A 15052-nucleotide genomic window follows, 5' to 3' on the forward strand; every position below is an offset into this window, starting at 1 on the left:
AAGCGTGCCATCTCTCTCTCTCAGATAGTGGGCCATAGAAAGCCTATTTATTATTTTTTTTATTGGGTTTATAAATTTTCCCTGGAAAAAAAAAAAGTGGGAGATTAATATTGGCCTCTGGGCTTGTGTGCCAGTCCTGAGCGTGCCATCTCTCTCACAAATAGTGGGCCATAGAAAGCCTATTTTTTTGGTTGATTTGGGTTCTAAATTCTACCTGAAAAAATCAATAAATCAATCAGTGGGAGATAAATATTGGCCTCTGGGCTTGTGTGCCACTCCTGACTCCTGTGTGCGTCATCTCTCACTCAGTGGGCCCTAGAAAGCCTATTTTTTGTTTTATTTGTTTTCTAAATTCTCCCTGAAAAAATCATTTTATTTTATTTGGTTTCTAAATTATTCCTGAAAAAATCATTTTTTTTTGTATTTTTTTTTTCTAAAGTCTCCCTGAAAAAAAAAAAAAAATCAAATCAGTGGGAGATTAATATTGCCCTTTCTGCTTGTGTGCCAGTCTTGACTCCTGGGTGTGCCATCTCTCTCTCTCCAATTGTGGGCCATAGAAAGCCTATTAATTTTTTTGCTTGATTTGGGTTCCAAAATCTACCTGAAAAAATCACTAAATCAATCAGTGGGAGATAAATATTGGCCTCTGGGCTTGTGTGCCACTCCTGACTCCTGTGTGCGTCCTCTCTCACTCAGTGGGCCCTACAAAGCCTATTTTTTTTTTATTTGTTTTCTAAATTCTCCCTGAAACAATCATTTTATTTTATTTGGTTTCTAAATTCTTCCTGAAAAATTCATTTTTTTGTATTTTTTTTTCTAAAGTCTCCCTGAAAAAAAAAAAAAAAATCAAATCAGTGGGAGATTAATATTGCCCTTTCTGCTTGTGTGCCAGTCTTGACTCCTGGGTGTGCCATCTCTCTCTCTCCAATTGTGGGCCATAGAAAGCCTATTAATTTTTTTGCTTGATTTGGGTTCCAAAATCTACCTGAAAAAGTCACTAAATCAATCAGTGGGAGATAAATATTGGCCTCTGGGCTTGTGTGCCACTCTTGACTCCTGTGTGCGTCCTCTCTCACTCAGTGGGCCCTACAAAGCCTATTTTTTTTTTATTTGTTTTCTAAATTCTCCCTGAAACAATCATTTTATTTTATTTGGTTTCTAAATTATTCCTGAAAAAATCATTTTTTTTGTATTTTTTTTTTCTAAAGTCTCCCTGAAAAAAAAAAAGAAATCAAATCAGTGGGAGATTAATATTGCCCTTTCTGCTTGTGTGCCAGTCTTGACTCCTGGGTGTGCCATCTCTCTCTCTCTCTCCAATTGTGGGCCATAGAAAGCCTATTTATTTTTTTGCTTGATTTGGGTTCCAAAATCTACCTGAAAAAATCACTAAATCAATCAGTGGGAGATAAATATTGGCCTCTGGGCTTGTGTGCCACTCCTGACTCCTGTGTGCGTCCTCTCTCACTCAGTGGGCCATAGAAAGCCTATTTTTTTTTTATTTGTTTTCTAAATTCTCCCTGAAACAATCATTTCATTTTATTTGGTTTATAAATTCTTCCTTCAAAAATCATTTTTTTTTATTATTTTTTTTTTTCTAAAGTCTCCCTTTTAAAAAAAAAAAAACAAATCAGTGGGAGATTAATATTTACATTTGCGCTTCAGTGACAGTCCTGCGTGTGTGGCATCTCTCTCATTTGTTGCCACCAACAACAGAGTGTGTAACATTGTGCCTGATTTTCGTTGTGGTCTCACCCACCTGTAAAGGGGTAGCTAAATCATACTGAAGTTATAGCTCACCGTGTAAGTTGTGTGACAGCAACAAATACCGTTAGTTTGGTAACGTTTTTAAAACAATGAGGAAGTCTGGTGGAAGAGGTCGTGGCCGGGGGCGTTCATTGTCAGCTGGTAATGAGGGTAGTGGTAGTGGTGGAGCATCAGGTGGTCGTGGGAAAAAAAATATTGCACCTAAGTCTGGAGCTGTGGAGCCAGGTTCGTCGTCTGGCTACACAAGGCCTCGAACGATCCCTTTTCTGGGAGTAGGAAAACCGCTTTTAAAGCCGGAGCAGCAAGAGCAAGTTTTGGCTTATCTTGCTGACTCAGCCTCTAGCTCTTTTGCCTCCTCTCGTGAAACTGGTAAAAGTAAAAGCAGCGCGTCGTTAGTGGATGTTCACGGTCAGGGACAAGTCGCTTCCTTGTCCTCTTCAGCAAAAACAACAACAGAGAAGAATGCAGCAGGCGACACAACGGGTTACTCCATGGAGCTCTTTACACATACCGTCCCTGGCTTAGAAAGTGAAGCAGTTAACAGTCCATGCCCATTACAAGTTGAATCTGACATGGAGTGCACTGATGCACAGCCACAGCCAGACTACTATGCTGGTCCTTTGACTCAGACCACAACATTGCCCTCGCAGGGTGCTGATCTAGAATCAGACCCTGATGAGACTATGTTGCCCCATCACGAACGCTATACCACCGACCGACACGGTGACACAGACAAAGTTGCACACGAGCTACAAGAAGAGGTAATAGATGACCCAGTTCTTGACCCCGATTGGCAGCCATTGGGGGAACAGGGTGCAGTCGGCAGCAGTTCTGAAGCGGAGGAGGAGGGGCCGCAGCAGGCATCAACATCGCAACAGGTTCCATCTGCCGGGCCCGTATCTTGCCCAAAACGCGTGGCAAAGTCAAAACCTGTTGGAGGACAGCGTGGCCATCCGGTTAAAGCTCAGTCTGCAATGCCTGAAAAGGTATCCGATGCTAGAAAGAGTGCAGTCTGGCATTTTTTTAAACAACATCCAATTGATCAGCGCAAAGTCATCTGTCAAAAATGTTCAACTACCTTAAGCAGAGGGAAGAATCTGAAAAGTCTCAATACAAGTTGCATGCATAGACATTTAACCACCATGCATTTGCAAGCTTGGACTAACTACCAAACGTCCCTTAAGGTTGTAGCACCCTCGGCCAATGAAGCTAGTCATCAACGCAACATCCCTTCCGGCAGTGTAGGGCCACCATTTTCTGCACCACCTGCAGTATCTGTGCAGGTTTCTTTGCCAGGCCAAAGCAGTCAGGGTCAGGGAATCACCAGTTTCGTAGTAGGAAACACTGCATCTAGGGCACCGGCGGCAACAATACCATCTCCCACCGTCTCTCAGTCTGCCATGTCCACCGGCACCCCCGCTAGTTCCACGATCTCCAGCTCTCCAGTCCAGCTCACCCTACATGAGACTATGGTTAGAAAAAGGAAGTACTTAGCCTCGCATCCGCGTACAAAGGGTTTGAACGCCCACATAGCTAGACTAATCTCGTTAGAGATGATGCCCTACCGGTTAGTTGAAAGCGAAGCTTTCAAAGCCCTGATGGACTACGCTGTACCACGCTACGAGCTACCCAGTCGACACTTTTTTTCCAGAAAAGCCATCCCAGCCCTCCACCAGCATGTTAAAGAGCGCATCGTCCATGCACTCAGGCAATCTGTGAGCACAAAGGTGCACCTGACAACAGATGCATGGACCAGTAGGCATGGCCAGGGACGTTACGTGTCCATCACGGCACACTGGGTAAATGTGGTGGATGCAGGGTCCACAGGGGACAGCAAGTTTGGGACAGTTCTGCCTAGCCCACGGTCTAGGAAACAGTTGGCTGTAGCCGTTCGCACCCCCTCCTCCTCCTCCTCGTCCTCCTGCAGATGCGAGACCTCGTCCACAGACCGCAGTCGCACAACCACTCCATCCGCAGCTGCCACTGTTGCACACCAGGTCTCCCATTATGGGGCAGCTACTGGCAAACGTCAGCAGGCTGTATTGGCTATGAAGTGTTTGGGCGACAACAGACACACCGCTGAAGTTCTGTCCGAGTTCTTGCAGAAAGAAACGCAGTCGTGGCTGGGCACTGTAGATCTTGAGGCAGGCAAGGTAGTGAGTGATAACGAAAGGAATTTCATGGCTGCCATCTCCCTTTCCCAACTGAAACACATTCCTTGCCTGGCTCACACCTTAAACCTGGTGGTGCAGTGCTTCCTGAAAAGTTATCCGGGGTTATCCGACCTGCTCCTCAAAGTGTGTGGACTTTGCTCACATATCCGCCGTTCACCCGTACACTCCAGCCGTATGCAGACCTATCAGCGTTCTTTGAACCTTCCCCAGCATCGCCTAATCATAGACGTTGCAACAAGGTGGAACTCAACACTGCACATGCTTCAGAGACTGTGTGAACAGAGGCGGGCTGTTATGTTTTTGTGGGAGGATACACATACACGGGCAGGCAGTAGGATGGCAGACATGGAGTTGTCAGGTGTGCAGTGGTCGAAGATTCAAGACATGTGTCAAGTCCTTCAGTGTTTTGAGGAATGCACACGGCTGGTTAGTGCAGACAACGCCATAATAAGCATGAGCATCCCCCTAATGCGTCTGCTGATGCAAAGTTTGACGCACATAAAGGATCAGGCGTCTGCAGCTGAGGAAGAGGAAAGCCTTGATGACAGTCAGCCATTGTCTGGCCAGGGCAGTGTAGAGGACGAGGTAGCGGGCGAAGAGGAGGAGGAGGACGAGGAGTATGATGGGGATGATTATATTTTTAATGAGGAAGCTTTTCCGGGGCCAGTGGAAATTGTTGGCGCGGCAAGGCCGGGTTCTGGTTTTTGGAGGGACACAAGTGACGTGGATTTGCCTGAAACTGCCCCTCAACCAAGCACAACCACAGATTTGATAACTGGAACTTTGGGCCACATGGCGGATTATGCCTTACGTATCCTCAAAAGGGACACACGCATAACAAAAATGATGAACGATGACGATTACTGGTTAGCCTTCCTCCTTGATCCTCGCTATAAAGGCAAATTGCAAAATATAATGCCACATGAGAACTTGGAACTAATATTAGCAACCAAACAATCAACTCTTGTTGACCGTTTGCTTCTGGCATTCCCTGCACACAGCGCCCGTGATCGTTCTAACACGAGCTGCAGGGGCCAGCAGACCAGAGGTGTTAGAGGGGCAGAAATCAGAAGTGGCGTTGGCCAGAGGGGTTTTCTGACCAGGTTGTGGAGTGATTTTGCTATGACCGCAGACAGGACAGGTACTGCAGCATCAATTCAAAGTGACAGGAGACAACATTTGTCCAGTATGGTTACTAACTATTTTTCATCCCTTATCGACGTTCTCCCTCAACCGTCATTCCCATTTGATTACTGGGCATCAAAATTAGACACCTGGGCAGAATTGGCAGAATATGCATTGCAGGAGCTTGCTTGCCCGGCAGCTAGTGTCCTATCAGAAAGAGTATTCAGTGCTGCAGGTTCAATACTAACAGAAAAAAGGACTCGTCTGGCTACCCAAAATGTAGATGATCTAACCTTCATTAAAATGAACCACAACTGGATTTCGAAATCTTTTGCCCCACCTTGCCCGGCTGACACCTAGCTTTCCTATGTAAAGGTCTTGCCTGTGGACTATTCTGAACGACTTTTCCAATCTCGTAATTTGCAGCACCTGATTGTCCAGCATCCGACATGTTAACACCTCCCTAAATGGCCAAAGTCCCCACACGGGGCCGTGGTATCGCCACTTGGCGCCAGCACCCGTGAGAGTACTGTTTGTCTGAAGAGGTGGGTGTGCCCGCTTTTGGTCGACGGCACTGCCACTAGGTCCCTCATAGTACAATAAAGTGTCTGGCGGTGGTGGTGCGCACCCAACGTCAGACACACCGTTGTAATATGAGGGGCCCTGGGCCTGTACCGCCGGCCACAAGACAGTCCCCCCCCAGCTCAAACAGTGCTCTACCACTTGCAAAATTTTCTCTCACAGCTCCACCAATGTTTAGTCTATGCGCTGACATCCTTCAATGCCTGGCACTGTCAATACCATTGTATTGACATTTTTCTTATGTTAGGCCTTCGAAGCCTGTCTGCGATCACTCCTTCCACTAGGCCTCCACTGACCTGTCTACTGCTGCCCGTGTTCCCCTGGAACCAATTTTAAATTGCCTACAGCCCAATTTTTGTTATGTTAGGCCTTCGAAGCCTGTCTGCGGCCCGTTCTTTCCACTACTACTACACTGACCAGGCCACTGCTGCCCGTGTTCCCCTGGAACCAATTTTAAATTGCCTACAGCCAGCCCAATTTATTATGTTAGGCCTTCGAAGCCTGTCTGCGGTCCCTCCTTCCACTAGGCCTCCACTGACCTGTCTACTGCTGCCCGTGTTCCCCTGGAACCAATTTTAAATTGCCTACAGCCAGCCCAATTTATTATGTTAGGGCTTCGAAGCCTGTTTGCGGTCCCTCCTTCCACTAGGCCTCCACTGACCTGTCTACTGCCACCCGTGTTCCCTTGGAAACAATTTTAAATTGCCTACAGCCAGCCCAATTTATTATGTTAGGGCTTCGAAGCCTGTCTGCGGTCCCTCCTTCCACTAGGCCTCCACTGACCTGTCTACTGCTGCCCGTGTTCCCCTGGAACCAATTTTAAATTGCCTACAGCCCAATTTTTGTTATGTTAGGCCTTCGAAGCCTGTCTGCGGCCCGTTCTTTCCACTACTACTACACTGACCTGTCTACTGCCGCCCGTGTTCCCCTGGAACCAATTTTAAATTGCCTACAGCCAGCCCAATTTATTATGTTAGGGCTTCGAAGCCTGTCTGCGGTCCCTCCTTCCACTAGGCCTCCACTGACCTGTCTACTGCTGCCCGTGTTCCCCTGGAACCAATTTTAAATTGCCTACAGCCAGCCCAATTTATTATGTTAGGGCTTCGAAGCCTGTCTGCGGTCCCTCCTTCCATTAGGCCTCCACTGACCTGTCTACTGCCGCCCGTGTTCCCCTGGAACCAATTTTAAATTGCCTACAGCCAGCCCAATTTATTATGTTAGGGCTTCGAAGCCTGTCTGCGGTCCCTCCTTCCACTAGGCCTCCACTGACCTGTCTACTGCTGCCCGTGTTCCCCTGGAACCAATTTTAAATTGCCTACAGCCCAATTTTTGTTATGTTAGGCCTTCGAAGCCTGTCTGCGGCCCGTTCTTTCCACTACTACTACACTGACCTGGCTACTGCCGCCCGTGTTCCCCTGGAACCAATTTTAAATTGCCTACAGCCAGCCCAATTTATTATGTTAGGGCTTCGAAGCCTGTCTGCGGTCCCTCCTTCCACTAGGCCTCCACTGACCTGTCTACTGCTGCCCGTGTTCCCCTGGAACCAATTTTAAATTGCCTACAGCCAGCCCAATTTATTATGTTAGGGCTTCGAATCCTGTCTGCGGTCCCTCCTTCCACTAGGCCTCCACTGACCTGTCTACTGCCACCCGTGTTCCCCTGGAACCAATTTTAAATTGCCTACAGCCAGCCCAATTTATTATGTTAGGGCTTCGAAGCCTGTCTGCGGTCCCTCCTTCCACTAGGCCTCCACTGACCTGTCTACTGCTGCCCGTGTTCCCCTGGAACCAATTTTAAATTGCCTACAGCCCAATTTTTGTTATGTTAGGCCTTCGAAGCCTGTCTGCGGCCCGTTCTTTCCACTACTACTACACTGACCAGGCCACTGCTGCCCGTGTTCCCCTGGAACCAATTTTAAATTGCCTACAGCCAGCCCAATTTATTATGTTATGCCTTCGAAGCCTGTCTGCGGTCCCTCCTTCCACTAGGCCTCCACTGACCTGTCTACTGCTGCCCGTGTACCCCTTGAACCAACATCAGAAAATATAAAAATAAGTATTTTGCTTATAAAAAAGAAAATACTGGAGAGATATCAAATGCAGACATTTTAACATTAAAAACAAACACATACAACAAAAATCTGGTACAGTACTAAAAATGGCCACCAGCTACAATAACTTTCTCCTGCAAGTAGTTAACTGAAAGTTTTTTTCAATTTAAAACACAGATATGGCATCCACCGAGTGTTGTCCTGTCGCGTCTTCTTTATATTATTGCCAAGAAGATGCAAAACAATGAAAATAATAAAATCATTATTTACCAAAAAAATAGAGTAAGTCAAAACCACATTGCAAATAAACATTCATTACAAATAAAGAAGCAGGGCGCGTCCGAGGGTGAGTATATACCTAATAAGAATATAATCACCCTCGGACGCGCCCTGCTTCTTTCCGACAGCCTTCCTTCCTAAGAATCAGCCCTTCCGTGGTGTAGAGAGAGGGTGTGTTACACTCCAAGGTGTTCCCCAGGTTGCCTTTCCTGAGCTTCGATCTTCATGCTCTCGTTTAGTAGTTGTCGGAAAGTAGGCTGCATTAGGCCTACAAATTGGGTATGGGGTGGAGAGAGATGGTGTGTTACACTCCAAGGTGTTCCCCAGGTTTCCTTGCCATTGCTTCGGTCTTCCGACTCTCGTTTAGTAGTTGTAGAAAACTACACTGCATTAGGCCTACAAAATGGGTATGGGGTGGAGAGAGATGGTGTGTTACACTCCAAGGTGTTCCCCAGGTTTCCTTGCCATTGCTTCGGTCTTCAGACTCTCGTTTAGTAGTTGTAGAAAACTACACTGCATTAGGCCTACAAAATGGGTATCGGGTGGAGAGAGATGGTGTGTTACACTCCAAGGTGTTCCCCAGGTTTCCTTGCCATTGCTTCGGTCTTCCGACTCTCGTTTAGTAGTTGTAGAAAACTACACTGCATTAGGCCTACAAAATGGGTATAGGGTGGAGAGAGATGGTGTGTTCCACTCCAAGGTGTTCTCCAGGTTGCCTTTCCAGAGCTTCGATCTTAATGCTCTCGTTTAGTAGTTGTTGGAAACTACACTGCATTAGGCCTCCAAATTGGCTATGGGGTGGAGAGAGATGGTGTGTTACACTCCAAGGTGTTCTCCAGGTTTCCTCGCCATTGCTTCGATCTTCAGACTCTCGTTTAGTAGTTGTAGAAAACTACACTGCATTAGGCCTACAAAATGGGTATCGGGTGGAGAGAGATGGTGTGTTACATTCCAAGGTGTTCCCCAGGTTTTCTTGCCATTGCTTCGGTCTTCCGACTCTCGTTTAGTAGTTGTAGAAAACTACACTGCATTAGGCCTACAAAATGGATATAGGGTGGAGAGAGATGGTGTGTTCCACTCCAAGGTGTTCTCCAGGTTGCCTTTCCAGAGCTTCGATCTTAATGCTCTCGTTTAGTAGTTGTTGGAAACTACACTGCATTAGGCCTCCAAATTGGCTATGGGGTGGCGAGAGATGGTGTGTTACACTCCAAGGTGTTCTCCAGGTTTCCTCGCCATTGCTTCGATCTTCAGACTCTCGTTTAGTAGTTGTAGAAAACTACACTGCATTAGGCCTACAAAATGGGTATCAGGTGGAGAGAGATGGTGTGTTACACTCCAAGGTGTTCCCCAGGTTTCCTTGCCATTGCTTCGGTCTTCCGACTCTCGTTTAGTAGTTGTAGAAAACTACACTGCATTAGGCCTACAAAATGGGTATAGGGTGGAGAGAGATGGTGTGTTCCACTCCAAGGTGTTCTCCAGGTTGCCTTTCCAGAGCTTCGATCTTAATGCTCTCGTTTAGTAGTTGTTGGAAACTACACTGCATTAGGCCTCCAAATTGGCTATGGGGTGGAGAGAGATGGTGTGTTACACTCCAAGGTGTTCTCCAGGTTTCCTCGCCATTGCTTCGATCTTCAGACTCTCGTTTAGTAGTTGTAGAAAACTACACTGCATTACGCCTACAAAATGGGTATCGGGTGGAGAGAGATGGTGTGTTACACTCCAAGGTGTTCCCCAGGTTTCCTTGCCATTGCTTCGGTCTTCAGACTCTCGTTTAGTAGTTGTAGAAAACTACACTGCATTAGGCCTACAAAATGGGTATGGGGTGGAGAGAGATGGTGTGTTCCACTCCAAGGTGTTCTCCAGGTTGCCTTTCCTGAGCTTCTATCTTCAGGCTCTCGTTAAATTGTGGTTAAATGGAACAACTGCATTTGGCGTACTAGTTGGTTTGGGGCCTACTAACAGTGTCTGCCGCTCCTTGCTGTTCTCCTGGTTTCCTGTCCTGAAATTCCGTTTTCAGGCGCTCGTTAAGTAGTTGTTAATGTTAGACTGCATTTGGCCTACTAGTTGGGTTGGGGCCTACTATCGGTGTCTGCCACTCCTTGCTGTTCTCCTCCACTGAACAAAGCTGTGCCGCCTGTTTACTACGGTTGCCAATTTTGAACTGCATTTCGACTACTTACTGATTTGGGCCTACTCTCTGTGTCAGCCTCTCATTCCAGTTGTCCTCCACTGCAATGCCCCCTGGTTATTCCTGTGTTACCAATTTTGAACTGCATTTAGCCAACTTTATTCTTTGGGCCTATATCTGTGTTTCCTCCTCATCCTGCCCATTGCCCAGCCAGTGATAGATGAGTCTGCTGGTACATTGACCCATAACGCAACATTCCCCGTGCACGCTACACAACAACATTGTGACCCTGCTGAAAGTCAGGTTGCTCTTCCCGCATACCATACCACCTTACACGGGGACAAAGAGGAAGGTGCAGATGAAAGTGCAGGTTCCTTCATCAGGTGGGGGGAGGAATACTAGTTGGCGACGTCACTGGCACAGGGCCTCTCATGGTACGCAAAAGTGTTGCTGCCGGTGGGAGGCGCCCCCGCCGTGCAAACACACCGCTGTACTTTGAGGGGCCCTGTGCCAGTGCCAATGCCAACGAGTGGGCCCCCCCTGCTTGCTCAGGTTCACAGCACTTGCAAAGTTGAAATACTTACCTCTCCCTGCTCCACTGCCGTGACGTGGTCCAGATTTCCTGGGCCCACTAATTACTTGAACCAGCCCTACCCACCACAACTTTAGCCAAATGACCCCCAATTTCAAATGCCTTCCAATTATTGTAAGGTAAATTACGCTTGACAAGCTTCATTAAGAAGAATGGATGGTTTTGACATTAAAATGGGCACTCTAGGTGTTTTTCTGGCCCCCACTCACTGCCGACTATGCTGCCCCATTGACTTGCATTGGGTTTCGTGTTTCGGTCGATGCCGACTTTACGTCATAATCGGCCAATTTCACTCGACCCGACTTTTGAGATAGTCGGGTTTCGCGAAACCTGGCTCGACTCTAAAAAGGTCAAGGTCGCTCAACTCTACTTACAACCATTGGTATTAGTAGCAGCAGAATTTTTTGCCTTTATAAAAATATTGGGATTTCCAACTAAATTTGATGTGATAGCAGAGTCATACCTGGTTTATAAGTGGGGTAAAGAATGATTACTCTGTCCTAGAGGTGCATCTAGGTGTTGACTTTATGGTGCGTCCACTGTCAGTCAGCATCTGGGGAACATGCCTCACCAACAGCCCCTAGCAATGAACCAGATTAAAAGGGTTGTCCATTACTGAACAACCCCAGCGTAACTTTTTCAAGACCCCAATTAAAATAAAACAGTGTACACTCTCCTCCCACAGTGGCGCTATTTCGGTAATGTTGGTGTCGCTCTTCCCAGACAGTGACATGACTTTTTGTATTGTGTGCAGGCTGAAGCTAATGACTCTTCATTGGCTGCAGCTGGGATGTGACACAATAAGTCAATACGATCATTGTTCGGGAACAGTGGCGCCTCTTTGAAAGTTGAGTTTGTGCTGTTTTAATTTTAATTGGGCCATGCAATGGTTAAATTGGAGTTGGCCGGTAGTAAAAAAAACTTTTAATGTGAAAAGTACATGATCAGTAATATGGTGTCTTCATTTCATCATCACATAGAGTGACCATAATGTGGTTTGGTGACCATGTTTATCCTTAGAGATTGTTACCAGAAGAGAGAACGCCATTAGAGCTCGTGCAGATGACTATTGTAATCAGACGAGTGCTATCCATGGTTTTGACACATAGCTCTTGTCTCCATGTTTTTTTATGGAGCTCTGCACATTATGTTTTTCCCTTGGACCATGTGGTCTGATGAAAAAGATTACAGCATGCATGACTTTCCTCTTAGAATCAGATAGCACTTGCTCATTCAAGCCTAAGGGTCCATGAAAAAAGTCGGACTGGACTTGAATGACATCTGAGTGCGGTTTGATTTTCATGGACTGACATAATGGAGAAGGTGGAGAAACTTTTTTTTCTCTCCACCTCTGAGAAAATTGTATCCCACTCTGATCAAACTCTGATAAAACCCCTTTAAGAAGTTCAAACTTTTTTTGCTCATATGTGATATAAAGGTTTCATTAATACCTTTTCAGAGGACATTTTGGAGCATCATTACTTTATAGAGGGGACACTCTCTCTTATCTGCTCAATCAGGTAAGCCCTTAGCTCATTCTATCGATCATCGCTTGCCAGGCAGTTCTATCTCACGCTGTTTCTTTCAGTTCACCAATGGTCATTCCCATGTCGCTTTTGACGGTGTTGATCAAGTCGGTTTTTAGCTATCCTCTTCCTAGTCTGCCAATGAGCGATCCAAGCATGACATCTTTCTTCAATAACTGACTCCAATAATATGGTCCAATAATAACAATAATATTTTGCTCGCTTATCCTAGCCTCCAGTTATAGTTTTTGCTTTACTTGGTCCAAGACGTCTCTGTTGGTGATCCTCGCTGTACGTAGAAGTCTCCTCCAATACCAAAGTTAAAAATCTTCAATTTTCTTCCTGTCAGCCATCTTGAATGTCCAGGTCTTGCTTCCAAAAACAGACTGATAGGGTTTCTAGATTGTGAGCCCCATCGGGGACAGCGAAGATAATGTGCGCAAAACTGTTAGCGCTATATAAAAACAACGATTATTATTATCTGTATGTTGTTATTGGGACGACAATTGCATTGACCTATCTGCATATAGTAGCAAAATTGATGTTTCTGCTCTACCAGAGGGGACACTAAGTTGACATGAATAGTTTATAAAGGCAGCACTAAGGGCATTATTTGTTTTAGGCCATGTGCACATGTTGCGGTTCTTACCGCGGATCCAGGGCATTTTTGACGCTGCGGATCTGCAGCAGTTTTCCATGCGGTCTACAGTATCATGTAAACCTATGGAAAACTAAATCCGCTGTGCACATGCTGCAGAAAAAAACACGCGGAAACGCAGCATTGTTTCTTCTGCAGCATGTCAATTCTTTGTGCGGATCTGCAGCGTTTCAGCACCCCTTGACTTTCATTAAGTCGGGCAATTCCACAGCAAAACGGCAGATATAAAAAAGATCTGCGGTTTAGCTGTGGTGAAACACTGCAGATCGGGAGGGGAAAGAGTGTGGGCGGTGCGTGGGTGGTGCATGGGCGGAGACTGTGTGCGTGTGTGTGGGCGGGGTCTGTGCGGGCTTGCCAGGGGTCTGTACAGGGCCTGCCGGGGGTCTGTGTGGGCCTGCCGGGGGTCTGTGCGGGCCTCTCAGGGGTCTATGCAGGCCTCTTGGGGGTTGGTGCGGGCCTGCCGGGGGTCTGTGTGGGCCTCTCAGGGGTCTGTGTGGGCCTCTCGGGGGTCTTTGTGTCTGTGTGCAGGCATCGTCCGATGGGACTACAAGTCCCATCGGGCTATGCCTGCTAAAATGACAAACATACATACTACATACATACAACATACTACATACATACATACATACTAAATAATACATACATACTACATACATACACCATACTACATACATACTACTTACTACATACAACATAATACATACATACAACATACTACATACATACTACATACAACATACTACATACATACAACATACTACATGCATTCATACATACAACATACTTCATACATACTACATACATACTGCATACATACTACTTACAACATAATACATACATACTACATACATACAACATACTACATACATACTTCATACTACATACATACTAAATACATACTACATACAACATACTAAATACATACAACATACCACATACATGCATACATACAAACAACATATTACATGCAAACTGCATACAACATACTACATACATACTACATACAACATACAACATACATGCAACGTACTACATACATACTACATACAACATAATACATACATACTACATAAATATTACATACTACATACATATTACATACAGCATACTACACACATACAACATACATACTACATACAACAAACTACATACATACAACATGGTACATACATGCATACATACTACATACAACATAATACATACATACTACATACATACTACATGCAACATACTACATACATACTACATACAACATGCTACATACATACTACATACATACATACTACATACATGCAACATACTACATACATACTACATACATATTAAATACTACATACATACTACATACATGCATGCAACATACTACATACAACATACTACATACATACTACATGTATACCACATTCATACTACATTCATACTACATACATACAACATGCATACTACATACAAACAACAAACTACATACATACTACATACCACATACATACAACATACTTCATACATACTACATACATACTACATTCAGACATACACACAATAGATTCATACTTATCCAATACATACATACATACAGACATACAGTACATATAACATAGAATACATACTCACCATCACTTGTCACTTTGATCCCCAAAGCCAGTGTCACCTGTAAAAAATATTAAAATAATAAACAACCAATATACTCGCTGATCCACAGAAATCAAATAAAAACGAGTGTCCCACGACGATCTCCTGTGGAGAGCAGCAGTATCAGCTGATGCGACCGCTCTCTAGGGGCTCCAGGAATACAATGACGAAAGATATCCTTCCGCACTGTATTCCTGCACCACTGGAAAAAGTAGTCCCTAGACTCACTTTTGACACTGCTGTGTGAGAAAGTTCCTACGCAGCAAATGCTATAAAGTGAGACTAGTGAACTACAGTAACCTCTCAGTGATGCACTGCAGGAGCCATTGTCTCCTGTCAGTGTGTCACTGGAGGTCCTATAGAGCAGTGACATCACCTGATGTCACTGTTCTATAGGGGAGATTGTCATGGGACACTCGTTATTAAATGGACTGTGTCAGACAGGGAGTAAACGGTTTATTATTTTACGTTTTTTTCAGGTGCTGAAGTATGGTAAGTATGGTTAAATTAAGAATAATAAAATACTTTTTTCTGGCTGTGTCTTA

The sequence above is a fragment of the Ranitomeya imitator genome, chromosome 1 (assembly GCF_032444005.1).
Source record: "Ranitomeya imitator isolate aRanImi1 chromosome 1, aRanImi1.pri, whole genome shotgun sequence".
Taxonomy (NCBI): Eukaryota; Metazoa; Chordata; class Amphibia; order Anura; family Dendrobatidae; genus Ranitomeya; species Ranitomeya imitator.